The sequence below is a fragment of the Balearica regulorum genome, chromosome 1 (genome assembly GCF_011004875.1).
Source record: "Balearica regulorum gibbericeps isolate bBalReg1 chromosome 1, bBalReg1.pri, whole genome shotgun sequence".
Lineage (NCBI taxonomy): Eukaryota > Metazoa > Chordata > Aves > Gruiformes > Gruidae > Balearica > Balearica regulorum.
In genome coordinates this window covers 116729323-116741635 of record NC_046184.1, presented here as the reverse complement: position 1 = coordinate 116741635, position 12313 = coordinate 116729323, and the positions used below count along the sequence as shown (strand labels likewise).

General features: G+C 42.9%; 1 protein-coding gene across 1 annotated transcript in view; it reads right to left on the bottom strand.

The window, feature by feature from the left end:
* Positions 1-8878, bottom strand: part of KCNE2 (potassium voltage-gated channel subfamily E regulatory subunit 2) — a 70527-nt gene extending 61649 nt beyond the window's left edge. Inside the window, exon 1 of the mRNA XM_075771324.1 lies at positions 8571-8878. The gene's annotated coding sequence lies outside the window, so the exon portion shown is untranslated. The remainder of the gene's footprint in view (positions 1-8570) is intronic.
* Positions 8879-12313: the final 3435 nt, after the last annotated feature.

Below are 12313 nucleotides of genomic sequence, written 5' to 3'. Positions count from 1 at the left end.
TGAAGAATTAATCGGAGTGACACACAAATTTATCACCTCCAGCTGCATTGCAACAGTCCACTGCATCTAATCTTGGAATAGGAGAGATCAGGAAAGTCACCCAGCTGATCTCTTGCATGAGATTTCCAGGTACCAATAATTTTAGAGAAGCCAACACTTCCGCTGCATACAGATCTGGAGAACAGAAGTGAAGCCAGTTTTCACATACTTCTTTTTCACTGTTTATCACTGCATGCGTTTGTTTACATACATGCTCCTTTAAGGGCTGAACTTTAAAAGCATGAGAGACTCACATTCATGCATAGTTAGTGGCAACTGAGCATATTTAACACCACTGAAATTCTCAGTATGCGTCTCATTAACAAAGGCCTAAAGTACATGAAATTTAAGCAAAAGAATAAAAAGCTTAGTTTATTGCAAGCAATATCCATTTTTCATAGTAAACCCTGCTGATAAGAGCAAACATTTATCTCCTGTGAGAGTTTTTGCATAGCAGGATAAGCAGAAATATCCCTTTGCCATCTAAGAATGAATAGCATTAGGTGAGGTATTATAGTGCTTGTCATCCTCAGTGCTATGTTAGAGTGGGAAAGATGGACAAATACTTTGTGCCTAAGGGAGTATCGCTACACAGTTATTTCCTGCTTATCTGCCAGACCAGCTAAACAACCAACTAATACACAAATGAAACAAGAAACTATAAATTATTCACAAGCTAGCTGGCTAGTGAAAACTTAGTACTGGTTCACCTAACCCCTTCTAGTGGCAGCAGCTGAAGCAGCCTCTACAGGAGAGCTGGGGGGCAATTTGACTGGGCCCACTGGGTTATGAGGCACCTGCCAGAGCCCATTTGGTCCTTGCTTGCTGCACGCTTCCTGTACAATGGGTAGGACACGGGGAAGCGGGCAGTGCTGTGAGCAATACATTAATGGATCATTTCTTCTGTTGATTTTGCAAGGTGGCTCACCAGAGATTCCCAATCCCACCTATAGTCTTATGGAAGCTCTACAGCAGAGTAGTCAACCAATACCACTTTTGAGGTGGAAATTAAGTTCTTGGAGCTTCAAACTTATCTGGGATGTGGGAGAGGGAATTTTTCTGCTGACATCCTTTTGCTGAGACAACCTGACCCTCTTCTATTTAAACCCTTCCTCCCCTTGAGTCCCTGGGCAACAGCTTGGGAAATGGGGGTGGGCATCATGGCCAGCTGGACATGTCATGATCTCCATGGGATCACCCCAGCCCAGAGTTACCTTCAGGCTTTTGAAAACATCTGTCCTTCTCGCAAGCTTGTGAACAGGTCTTCACATTGCTGAAAGGTTCATAAACTGCCTAGGCTTTTCTTACACAAAACAGGGTTATTCTAGTCATTCCCAATGGCCCCTCCAATTCTGTAATACAAGCCATACTCTCAAAGACAGCAGAAGGCGGCCCCAGAACCACCTGATAGTCTCAAACAGCTCTAAGGCTGAGTTGGCCAATATGGTTCTATGTCCACATTAACAGATAGTACAGTGGTCTTGTTTTTCCTCTGATAGCTGATCATCTTGATTTCAAAGGTCAATTGCCTCCCCACACTCTCTGCCACGTGTAGGCCCACATACCTATGAGAAGATATCCACTGACATGCCTGAAATATCAGCAGGCAGCATAGATGAACAATTAAACAAAATATTTCCTCTCCCATGCAAGACAACTATCATCAGAGGCAACTCCCCTGCCACTCACCTACTTCAGTTCTCCTGCCTGTCCCCTTCACCCTGCATGTCCTTCTTGTCACCCCCATTCCTGCTTCTGTCTCTCAGTCCTTTGCAGACAACACTTAAAAAATCCCTATCAATCAGGGCTGGAGAGTTGCACAGAGGTGACTGGCAACTAGCAAAGTCAGACTAGAAAGAATTAGCTGCAATGGAAAGCAACAATATCAGCAAAGGCTAGAATACCCTAAAAGTCATAATAATATTTAAGGCTCCTCAAAGCTTGGAGCATACTTGGTCTGGTTTTATAATAAGCAGCTCTCAATGTGAAAAGAAAAATTGCACTAGAAATTGAAAGGGTGACTAGTAGCCAAGTAAGAATACAGAATCACAGAATCACACAGAACGGTAGGGGTTGGAAAGGACCTCTGGAGATCATCTAGTCCAACCCCCCTGCTAGAGCAGGATCACCTAGAGCAAGTTGCACAGGATCACGTCCAGGCGGGTTCTGAATCTCTCCAGAGAAGGAGACTCCACAACCTCTCTGGGCAGCCTGTCCCAGTGCTCGGTCACCCTCACAGTGGAGAAGTTTTTCCTCATGTTGAGATGGAACTTCCTGTGTTCCAGCTTGTGCCTGTTGCCCCTTGTCCTGTCGCTGGGCACCATTGAAAAGAGTTGGGCCCCATCCTCTTGACATCCACCCTTTAGATATTTATAAGCATTGATGAGATCCCCTCTCAGTCCTCTCTTCTCCAGGCTAAACAGACCCAGCTCTCTCAGCCTTCCCTCATAAGAGATGCTCCAGTCCCCTAATCATCCTCATAGCCCTTCACTGGACTCTCTCCAGTAGTTTCCCAACTTTTTTGAACATTTCTGGGGAGCCCAGAAATGGACACAGCACTCCAGATGTGGCCTCACCAGCGCTGAGTAGAGGGGGAGGATAACCTCCCTCAGCCTCCTGGCCAGACTCTTCTGAATGCCCCCAGGATACCATTGGCCTTCTTGGCCACAATACACAGACACTTAACACTTCTCCATTAACAGCAAGGGCAGCAAAACTATAAAACAGTTATTGCTAGTTCAGTGGATTTACAGCACTGAGAAAGCTGTTGCTTTTCTGTCAGAAAATGACTGTTGAACAAAGGAGGATGATGGAGTGATGTATGGATTTTCCTGAGTCCACACCAGCACGCCTGTAAGGCACTAAGATGGAGTGGCACTGCACAGCGTCCAGGCTGTGCTAGGACATCTGCAGTGCTCCCTCAGAGACCACCTCTTCTCCTGGGCAGGGAGCAGGGGAGAGCAAACACAACAGCGCTGCATGGCAGGGAAGGTGAGGAAGGCAGACAGTGGTCTGAGTGGGAAGGAAACCAAGGGAAGTCAGCTGCCTCGGACCCAGGAGAAACAGAAGAGGCTGAGGATGTCAATGCAGATGAGGTACTGGTGAAGAAGAGAGGGGGTAGGAGGAAGGAAGGCTCAGCCCAGTGGCAGATCTTCACAGCTGGCCAAGAAACAAATCCCAGCCACATGAGCCCCGCATGGGGACAAGGTGCAGGAACCAGGGAAAAGCATAGTCCCAAAAATACTGAGGGGGACGTGCACAGGAATAGTTACCACGATATAAACTAGGGCGTGCGTTTCCAGCCAGCCGGCTGCTCTCTGATTAGGGCTTGCACACACATGCTGAGCCTTTCCCACAACCACCAGAGGTTAGCTGGCCTCATCTCCACTGAGAGGCAGGGAAACCACCCCTGCTTATCACAGGGTAAGAAAGTGCACATGAGCAGCACTTGAGGAATTGTTCCACACGTTAATTAATTAATTTGTCTGTGTTTCTGTATCTTGGGCTGAGTCACCTGTAAAAGATTTTGTCAAAGGGGTATAGCACCCTAGAGGAAAGAAACTGACTCTGAACTCTGGAATCTTCAGCTACAGTCAGACAGGTTTAGAAACATTTAATAAAAAATTTAAACCCCACCCCCCCACACCCTCCCCCAGAACAAACCAAAAAACAGGACAGAAAAAATTCTTACAGTTTTCAGCTGCTTTTACAGTCCTGGAAAAAGAGCAGGTAATCTGAGGAAGGAGAAGAAAGGTTAAAAACCATTGAAAGTACAAAGCCAGGCAAATAGTAGATGAACCAGAGTGGGATTCATGTCAAGAAAGCAAGCTACAATTTCATTATGTGATTTTACAATAATTTCAGTTGATTTTAATAGGCAGACGACCTCTCAATTATATTTGTCATATCCTTGCAATGTCCCAATTAGCTGCTGCTGCCAATGTCTAGCCATGGTGGCTAAATGTATAAATCAGCTCTTGACTTAATCACCAATTATTTGAAAATCTTTTGTATAAGAATTCTATGTGCAGAAACTGGGTAACAAAATAAAAGGTCTAGAATACTTCTAAACATTTTGTTGTGCTTCCAAGTTAAAAATATTTTTTTTAAAAAAGGAGAAAGAAAGAATGAAAAGGAGAGGGAATTAAAAACTAACATTAGTCCAAACCCTTAGAGAGCAACATTTAACAGCTTGAGACAAGTAAAGCATACAGCATTTGGCACTGAACAGTGCACTACAAAACAGGGAACGTACACTTGAACACATTTCCAGATCTCCTAGTAAGAAAAAATACCTACTGCCCAGAGAGGGTCAGCTGAAAGGATTCCAGGCTGAGGCACATTTCCTAGAGAAAGCTATTAGCCAACACGAGCTCTTTGAAAATGCAAGAGGTGACCCTACTTTCAACAGTACAGCAGGAATGATACCTAAATGCTCACAGACCATGTCAGAGGCAAAATAGCAGAAATCAAGTCCCATTTCAAAAGTAACATTTGGATACTCCCCTGTGATCAATGTTTTCAGGTCCTGGAATAAACAGAGTAATACCCTTTCACTTACTTACACTTTTAATATTCCCTGCTGTCATTTTGACCCCTGCTAGTTGAGATTCAACTCTGCTGCTCATGGGCACTGGGAATCTGTTCACAGCTCTTTCACCAAAATGAGCACCTCAGCCAGACTCTCCGAAAATGCAAGCTACCACCCACCTGAGTCCAATAACGAACAGCAGCTTTTCTTAGCCCTGGGATTCAGCCAGTCTGATTTATGGTCCTGACAACAACACAGGGAAGTGGTCCATCTTAGCTTTTGAATACAGGCCTGACTTAGAGGCAAATCCCACATATTTCTGAGGTCTGACACGCGGTTTCGTACTTTTCGTAAGAAATAATGCTGGTATCCTTGGGTTCCATGTCAGAAAAATGAATGTTTGAGTCATTAGCAGATAATATAACAAGTTATGTGGTAGGAACAGACATCTTAATTACGGATGCAAAACCACCACTGAGAAGTTGTGGGGAACAAAACTTGTGCTGCTACATGACTGCACCCCTTCTTGTGTGAAATTTACAGATGTGGAAAATACATTCCTCGGACCACGAGAAACTCTTAGTACTAGGTTCCTTTCACAAAAAGAAACTTGAGAAGATTCATACTGTTTAACCCAGCCATCTTGTTTAACATGGTTAATAGAGTTACTAGGCATGATTTCAAGTCAAGAGATTTTTCAGACTCTTCAACTGCCATGCCAGAAGGAGCTTAATGTTGGGTCAAACTGCATGAGCAATGATAGAGGCACTTTACTGAAGGAGTTTGCTACATTGCATCCAAGGAAATTGCCTCAGAAATGAAATATCAAGACAGCCATTAGCTTTTGGTGATGGTCCCACTAGCAATTACATAGCCAAGCAATAGTCAACACACACCAGATTTATTCAGGAGGAGTATTTTTTCGCCCACGTTGTTGGCATTGTGGGTTTGAAATCTATGGCAACCAGGGGTATCAGTACAGGAATATGAAGATCTACAGCCCACCAGAACAATTCTGAGCATTTGTGGCCAGCTCCTGGGAGATTTACATGGCTCCTTTCTGGGATATTTGCTAGCCTCTCCCATCACTTCCTCCTAGGGACACATGGGGCACAGAGCATCTAAGAAATCTCTTGAGTTACCACTGCTGCCGGAGAAATTCATCTGGCTCACAACGTACCCAGGTGCTGACTCCAAGAAGCTCTCAGGAGAAACAGGGAAGCCAACACAGGCCTCTTCCATGAGAATACTTTTTCTAGTCTGCTTCAGCAGGAGCAGACCAAAGGCAGTTATTTCAAGCAGCCACATGCTCATAGCTTCCTACTTTCCTAGGTGTCCCTCAGGACACACAGACTTGCCCGGATGCATGGGCTGAGTAATGCATGAGCTACCCAAGAGCTGTCCATGAGTATTAAGAATTGTTCTGGTTATTGCAAGGTACAGCTTAGTGAGTAGCTTAAGGTTATTATTGCAAGGCTGAAGAAGTTGGGTACCACTGACAGAAATAAAAGAGCAATGATCAAAAGGAGCAAGTGTGAAGCTCTGTGGGCTGGCAGCAAAGCTAAGTTGTCCGCATGGTATTCATGCCAAGTCTGGGCAAACTGGCATCTCCCATTGTGCAGTTGACTAGGGAGTCACAATCTGGAACTCCTTCCTCTGCGTCTCAAAATGGGTTATAGCTTTAAAACATGAGTTTAAGAGAAAAAGACAGCAGCATCTTTACTCCAAAGGGCTCCACCATGGGATTGTGAGGTCCTAGCTCTAAATTAAGGCACTGAGGGTCACAGTGAAACAACTCCACTTGTATGTGTCACAGGTAGTTGCTCAGGGTCCAGTTTAGTTCCCAGTTGTGGTCATCTGGAGATGTTCCTCATACAGGTGACACAAGCAGCCTATAGAAGTGGCATAACATCAGGCAAAAACAAAGGCAAAATTAAAGAGAGGTCATAGAGTCAAAGGGTGTTGTCCTGGTTTCGGCAGGGATAGAGTTAATTTTCTTCCTAGCAGCTGGTATAGTGCTGGGTTTTGGATTTAGGATGAGAATATTGATAAGACACTAACATTTTAGTTGTTGCCAAGCAGTGAAGGACTTTTCAGCTTCTCATACTGGCCTGCCAAGGAGAAGGCAGGGGTGCCCAAGAAGCTGAAAGAGGACACAGCCAGGACAGTTGATCCAAACTGACCAAAGGGTATTCTATACCATATGATGTCATGCTCAGTATATAACTGGGGAGTGGGCGGGAAAGCAGGGCAGCTCGGGGTCTTGGGGAGCGTTGTCTCCGGGTGGTAAGTAATTGTGCTGTTCATCACTTTTGTATATTCTATTTATTCATTTTATGATCATCTTTCTTTTCTGCCCTGTTAAACTGTCTTCATCTCAACTCATGAGTTTTACTTTTTTTTTTTTTTCCCCCGATTATCTCCCGTACCCCACTGGGGACAGGAGGATGGGGGCGGGGGAGTAACTGGACAGCTGTGTGGTTGGTTTAGCTGCCAGCGGGATTAAACCACTACAAGAGCAGCTGCCCTGCAGTTCACAAATAGCTGCAGTGGTGCCTGAGTAACCTTATAAACAACCAGGCTTTGGGCCCAGCAGAACAAAGCCCAGCCAGAGATAACTTCGGTGTTTCACTGCCATTTATTTGTTACCATCACCCTGTGCCTCACAACTAGGCTAACTCTGTTCTCCTTCAGCGCCTTCCATTTCAAGCCTTTAGATTGCCTCAAACAAGCTGTCAGAAATAAGGTCCTCTCACTACGCTGTTCAAGCTAGTGAAGTCAGAGGCAAACAGAAAAACTGACAACTTGAGTGAGGTAAAGACATACTGCAGCAAATGCACTACCAGCAGCTGAGGGGGTAGGTTTGTGTTCACAAAGCCTCCAGAAAGGTGCTTATCCCCTTTCTAAAATTCATACTTAAGTAGAAACATTAAGAAAATCCATTTATCTGCTCACCAATCAGTACAAACTATTGCGAAAGAATGTGAGAGGGATTATCTGAGATACAAATACATTTTCTTAGCTGCATGGTGTTCATGGTAGTGTATCAAAGGAGTTACTCAATGAATTTGCCATGTCAATAATTCTTCCTTCATTGTGAGGGACTGGGAGAACTACAGTACTAGAGGAAAACAAAATACTCATTTTCAATAGAAGGGGAGGTTGTATTATTATACTGGGCTGCTTAATCTTGTCTCCTCCTAAATATACACATTGTGCTTTGCACAATGGGCCCTGATCAGTGGTGGGGCTTTTAGATGCTTTGATAATAATAACAAAAATGAGTAGCAATTAACAAGAAATTGAATGGTCCCAGAAATTACCCCCCATAAGTCTGACTGCTGTATCTAGTCGTAATGGTACAAATATTAAGAAAAATAAATTACTGAACATCTGGAAAATAAGAGACTATTGAGCAATAAGCAGCACAATAAATCTGGTCAAAAAAGATATGGCTGCCTTTTTTGACACAATTTAAAAAATGGCTGCAGTATACTCAAAGCAATACATGCATTACAGCTACATTAGCCTCTCAATAAAACATTTGTTCCAATGCCAAATAAAATCTTTCCTTTAAAAAAAAATCATGAGTCAAATTAACTTTTTTGGCAATAAATAATATGAAGATCAGAGCTGCTAAAGGACAGGAAAGAAAAATACTAGCTAGCATCATTTAAAATACAGTGCTAGTGATACCTAAGAGGTCAGTCTTAGACCATGTGTTTTTTAATAGAGTATTTCATTCTGTGCCATTTAGATATTTCCTTCACTCTCCTTGTAATACCATATGAGATTTCACAGAAATATATTGTTCTGTGTTGATATTTTCATTGTCTGGAGCTGAGGATCAGGAGGGAGGAAGGGAATGAAGGAGCTATTTATTCTATTCACCCTATAAATTCAAATAGCTTTTGAATTTTTGCATAATCTGTAACACTTTTTAATCATGACCTGGAAGGAGAAATTCACGGATGAGGAATTCAAGTTGGTATTACCTTACCTCCCACTTACAGTGCCTTCCTCAAATTACCAGCAATAAATCCATCCAGACCAAGTCCACAGCACAGCAAAACACATGAGCATACGTTCAACTATTGGCACAGCCAGTAGTCACTGAACTTAAGTAACTGCATTTACACTTGGAGGCCTTCTTATATCATCAGGTTGCATTAGCTACTGAGAACTCTTTCCTCTATGCAAGGATGCCAAAGGTCCTAAGACACCTATCATCACCTGCAAGAGCAAGAAAATTCTGCTGTGGATTTTGCAAGTAACCAAGAAGAGGAATTAGCACAAGTTCCTACTAATTGAAGCATTTAAAAATAAGTGAGACAAAACTCTAGTAATTGCACTGTAAAGAACAAACCATCCTCACACAGACCTGGAATGGGCATCCTCAAAGATCGGGACAGTGTGTGAGCAGGGCAGAGCTATCCCTTACAACGTGGACTTGAGGAAGAAAACTTTCCCCAAAAGGCTGCACCAAACCCCAGTGTCTTCTCTCCCTGAAGGGAAAATGTGGTATGTGAATCCCACTGTGATAAAACTTTTTTTTTTTAAAGAAGCTGTGTCTGTCTTCCCTCTATTTATTAATAATTTGATTTATGGGAGTTTCTAAAAATAAAGAAAGTACCGAAACACATGACTGAACAGTGCCCTATGGCTTTCTTCCTCATGTGGAAACTTGAAAGTATTTATTTAATTATTCTGTATTACGTGAAATTCATATGACTGTTGGCACTAACATAACAGTTCCAGCCAGGATAGTTACTTGCTTTTTACCAAACTAAGATGGGTAAACTGGTGAAAACAAAAATGTAAGATCATTTGGTAGCAACATAGAAAATACAATATATTTTCTGTAAACTTAAAGAGATAATGTTCGGATGGCTAGGAATGTTAGGCTGCTTTGGCAGTTGACTGAAATAAAGGGGATTTTTTTCTTAGTTCCTTATGACCATGCAGTTCCTCATCCTCTGGGACTCCAAGCCAGAATGGCAGCGCATTCTTGACACTTCAGTTAACTAGCAGATCATAATAAAATCCTCATATTGCTTCAAATCAATCTGAAATAGTAACCTTTTGCTTTATTTATTTGTAGTAAACCAAAATACTGAGGATGGAAAACATTGTAGGCCAAATGATATGTTTAATTTGATCAAAAGGGAAACAACTCCATTTTCTTTTAAATAAAATTCAGGCACACTGTGAACTGTTTGTTGCTATGAATTTTAAAAATGGGAATGTTTCGCTTTAGGACAGAGTGAAATGTTCCCTTTTTTCCTTCCCTCCCCTCCCCCCCGCCCCATTTGGGGTTTGTTTGTGTTTTTTGCTAAAGGAATTGGGTGAATTTGACATGACAGTTCATGAAGGATGTGGGAATGCTAAACAGAAGTAAAAAGAGGACCTGAGAATGATTCAGTGGTTGGCAAATAGCTCTTGCAATGGCAGGCTTTGGGACCTCATGCTATCTAGCTCCTAGGAAGAGAAGACTGATAGGGAATAGAAAATATACCAGCCTTTTAATCCCTGTTGCCAAACAAACAGAAGGATCCAATGGCTAGGAAGTAATTCGGGATGGTCAGGAGTGGTTCAGGAAGAACCAAGACACACAGCAGATCCTGGGAAGACCCAGGACTCCCCAGGCAGGCATAACAAAATGGCCTGAGCCAGGGCTTGGCTGGCAGCAGCTTGAGTCACTCAGCCCCAGCACCAGGGCAGCTTCTGCCTGTCCACAGCATGCTGGCACTCGCTCTGCCTGAGTCCGTGCACAAGTTCACCAGCATCCCTTCGTCCGTGTTGGTGTGACCCTTGCAGAAGAAAGGATGAAATCCTGCACCTGTTGGAACAGCTTGTATTGCAGATTTATTCCTAGTTAGACATGGCCAGGATTTGTATAGTTCAGGAATACATTTAAGCATCTGCCTAGTTTCTAGTACAGGATTATTCCTGTAGCCACATGCCATGTGCCTGACTATTTTGCTGAATGGAGTCCTACATCATGGTCTTCCTCTGATATCAGACTGAGTAAATTCACTTTCCTTCTTTTGGAACCCATGTGAGTGCTCTGGTGTTAAGTGAGGAACTTGAATGTTATTAAGTTTGTGTTTTGCTGGAACAAAGTGAGGAGAAATAGAAAGCCAGTGGAAAAAAGAAAGCATGCTGAAAATGGAACAAGAGGTGGGTATAACAAAAATCAATACATATGAAAGAAAAGTAGATGAGGAGGCAAGACACAGAACTTCCCATCTGAAAACACAGCATACCTGCCATGTGTAGGGTGTACCTTTCTGCCAGCATAGCTCTGGGGAAGACTTTTCTTCCTCACACATAGGGCTTGCCTTAGCCACAGAGTTTTTAATTCACCACTCCCTTGCAGAAATAAATGGGTGAATACCACAGTGGTATTCACAAATGCCAAATTAGTTTGTGATTTGCAAAACCTCAAACTCCTCGAGGTTCACTTCTTACTGCATAGTGACTCACTTCATATAATGAAGTCTCAGTATAATAAAATCTGGATTAAGCTATTGTAGCTTGTAGCTGAGCCAAATAATTTTGCCAAGTTGCTCTTAATACTTTTTAGATGAAAACACATTAAACAAACCCCCAACACAACTAGTACAACGGTCAGTACAACATCGTAAAGCAGAGCAATGCCCTGGTGATGTAAAGGAAATTGTGGTGCCTCATTGCCATTGAGAACTCAGGCACTGAACTAACGATGGAAACTGGTACTTTCTGCTTTGAAAAGGATGCTTGGAGGGAGTTACCTGTCTGATTCAGACATTACACTGCTGGATCTCGTCAGGAAGATGTCCTAAATTCAAAAAAATAAAAGCAGTTGTTTAGAGGTAACAGCACATTTAGATTGACAGAAAACAATTCCATATATCCCCCCATTGCATCTGAATCAGCCTGAAATGTTTTTTCTGATTTACTCCTGTACAGACTCGAGCCCTGTTCCAGCCCACGTCAAGTCCAGCAAGTTCCTGCACAGACCCGTGGCAGCACCCAGCTGCTCACACCCACAGGCCACCAAACCCAAACCCCTCACCCCATCCAGGGTATTTTGTGCTTTGCTGCAAGAAATGTCTCGTTAGGCAGATAAACCATCACCAGAGAAGCTTCTCTTATTCACAGTGCAGGTTAAGGTCAGCAAAGAGTCTCACAGTGGACACTTTATAACAGCTCTTCTAATTTTTTTTTCCCTTTTTCTTTTTCCTTTCTCCTGTAGGCACATGCTGTCCCAACTCCCGATAAGATTAGAGGCAGGAACCTGGAACATGCAGCTGAAACTGCTGAACCTTCATTTTCTATGTGAAGAACGTGTAAAGCTTTCACAGAAAATAATGATTCTTACCTTTGGAAGTACCCTGGCTCCTGCTGTAGTGCTGGGATGGAGTTCTTTTGAGCTTACAGGGGATTGCTGGGAGTGCACGCAGAGCTGCAGCCAGGCCACCTGCAATGCTGGGGTTGTTTTGTTGGCTTGTTTGCCAAAATAATTCTTTGTATTTCTTTAATCTCCCTCAGAAGTTCTCCATTTTTCAGGGAACGCAAGTCCACTTTAAAGTTTTCATAGATCTCTTTTTCTCTTACACCAAAGGGACCGTTATGATCAGTTGAACAGACCACGAATTAAAAATCAGTGACAGAAAAAGGTAAACTTCTATCTACCATAGAAATCACCTGCATAGTAGACGGGATAATTCCATTCCAAATTTATCCATGGATAGAAGCTCT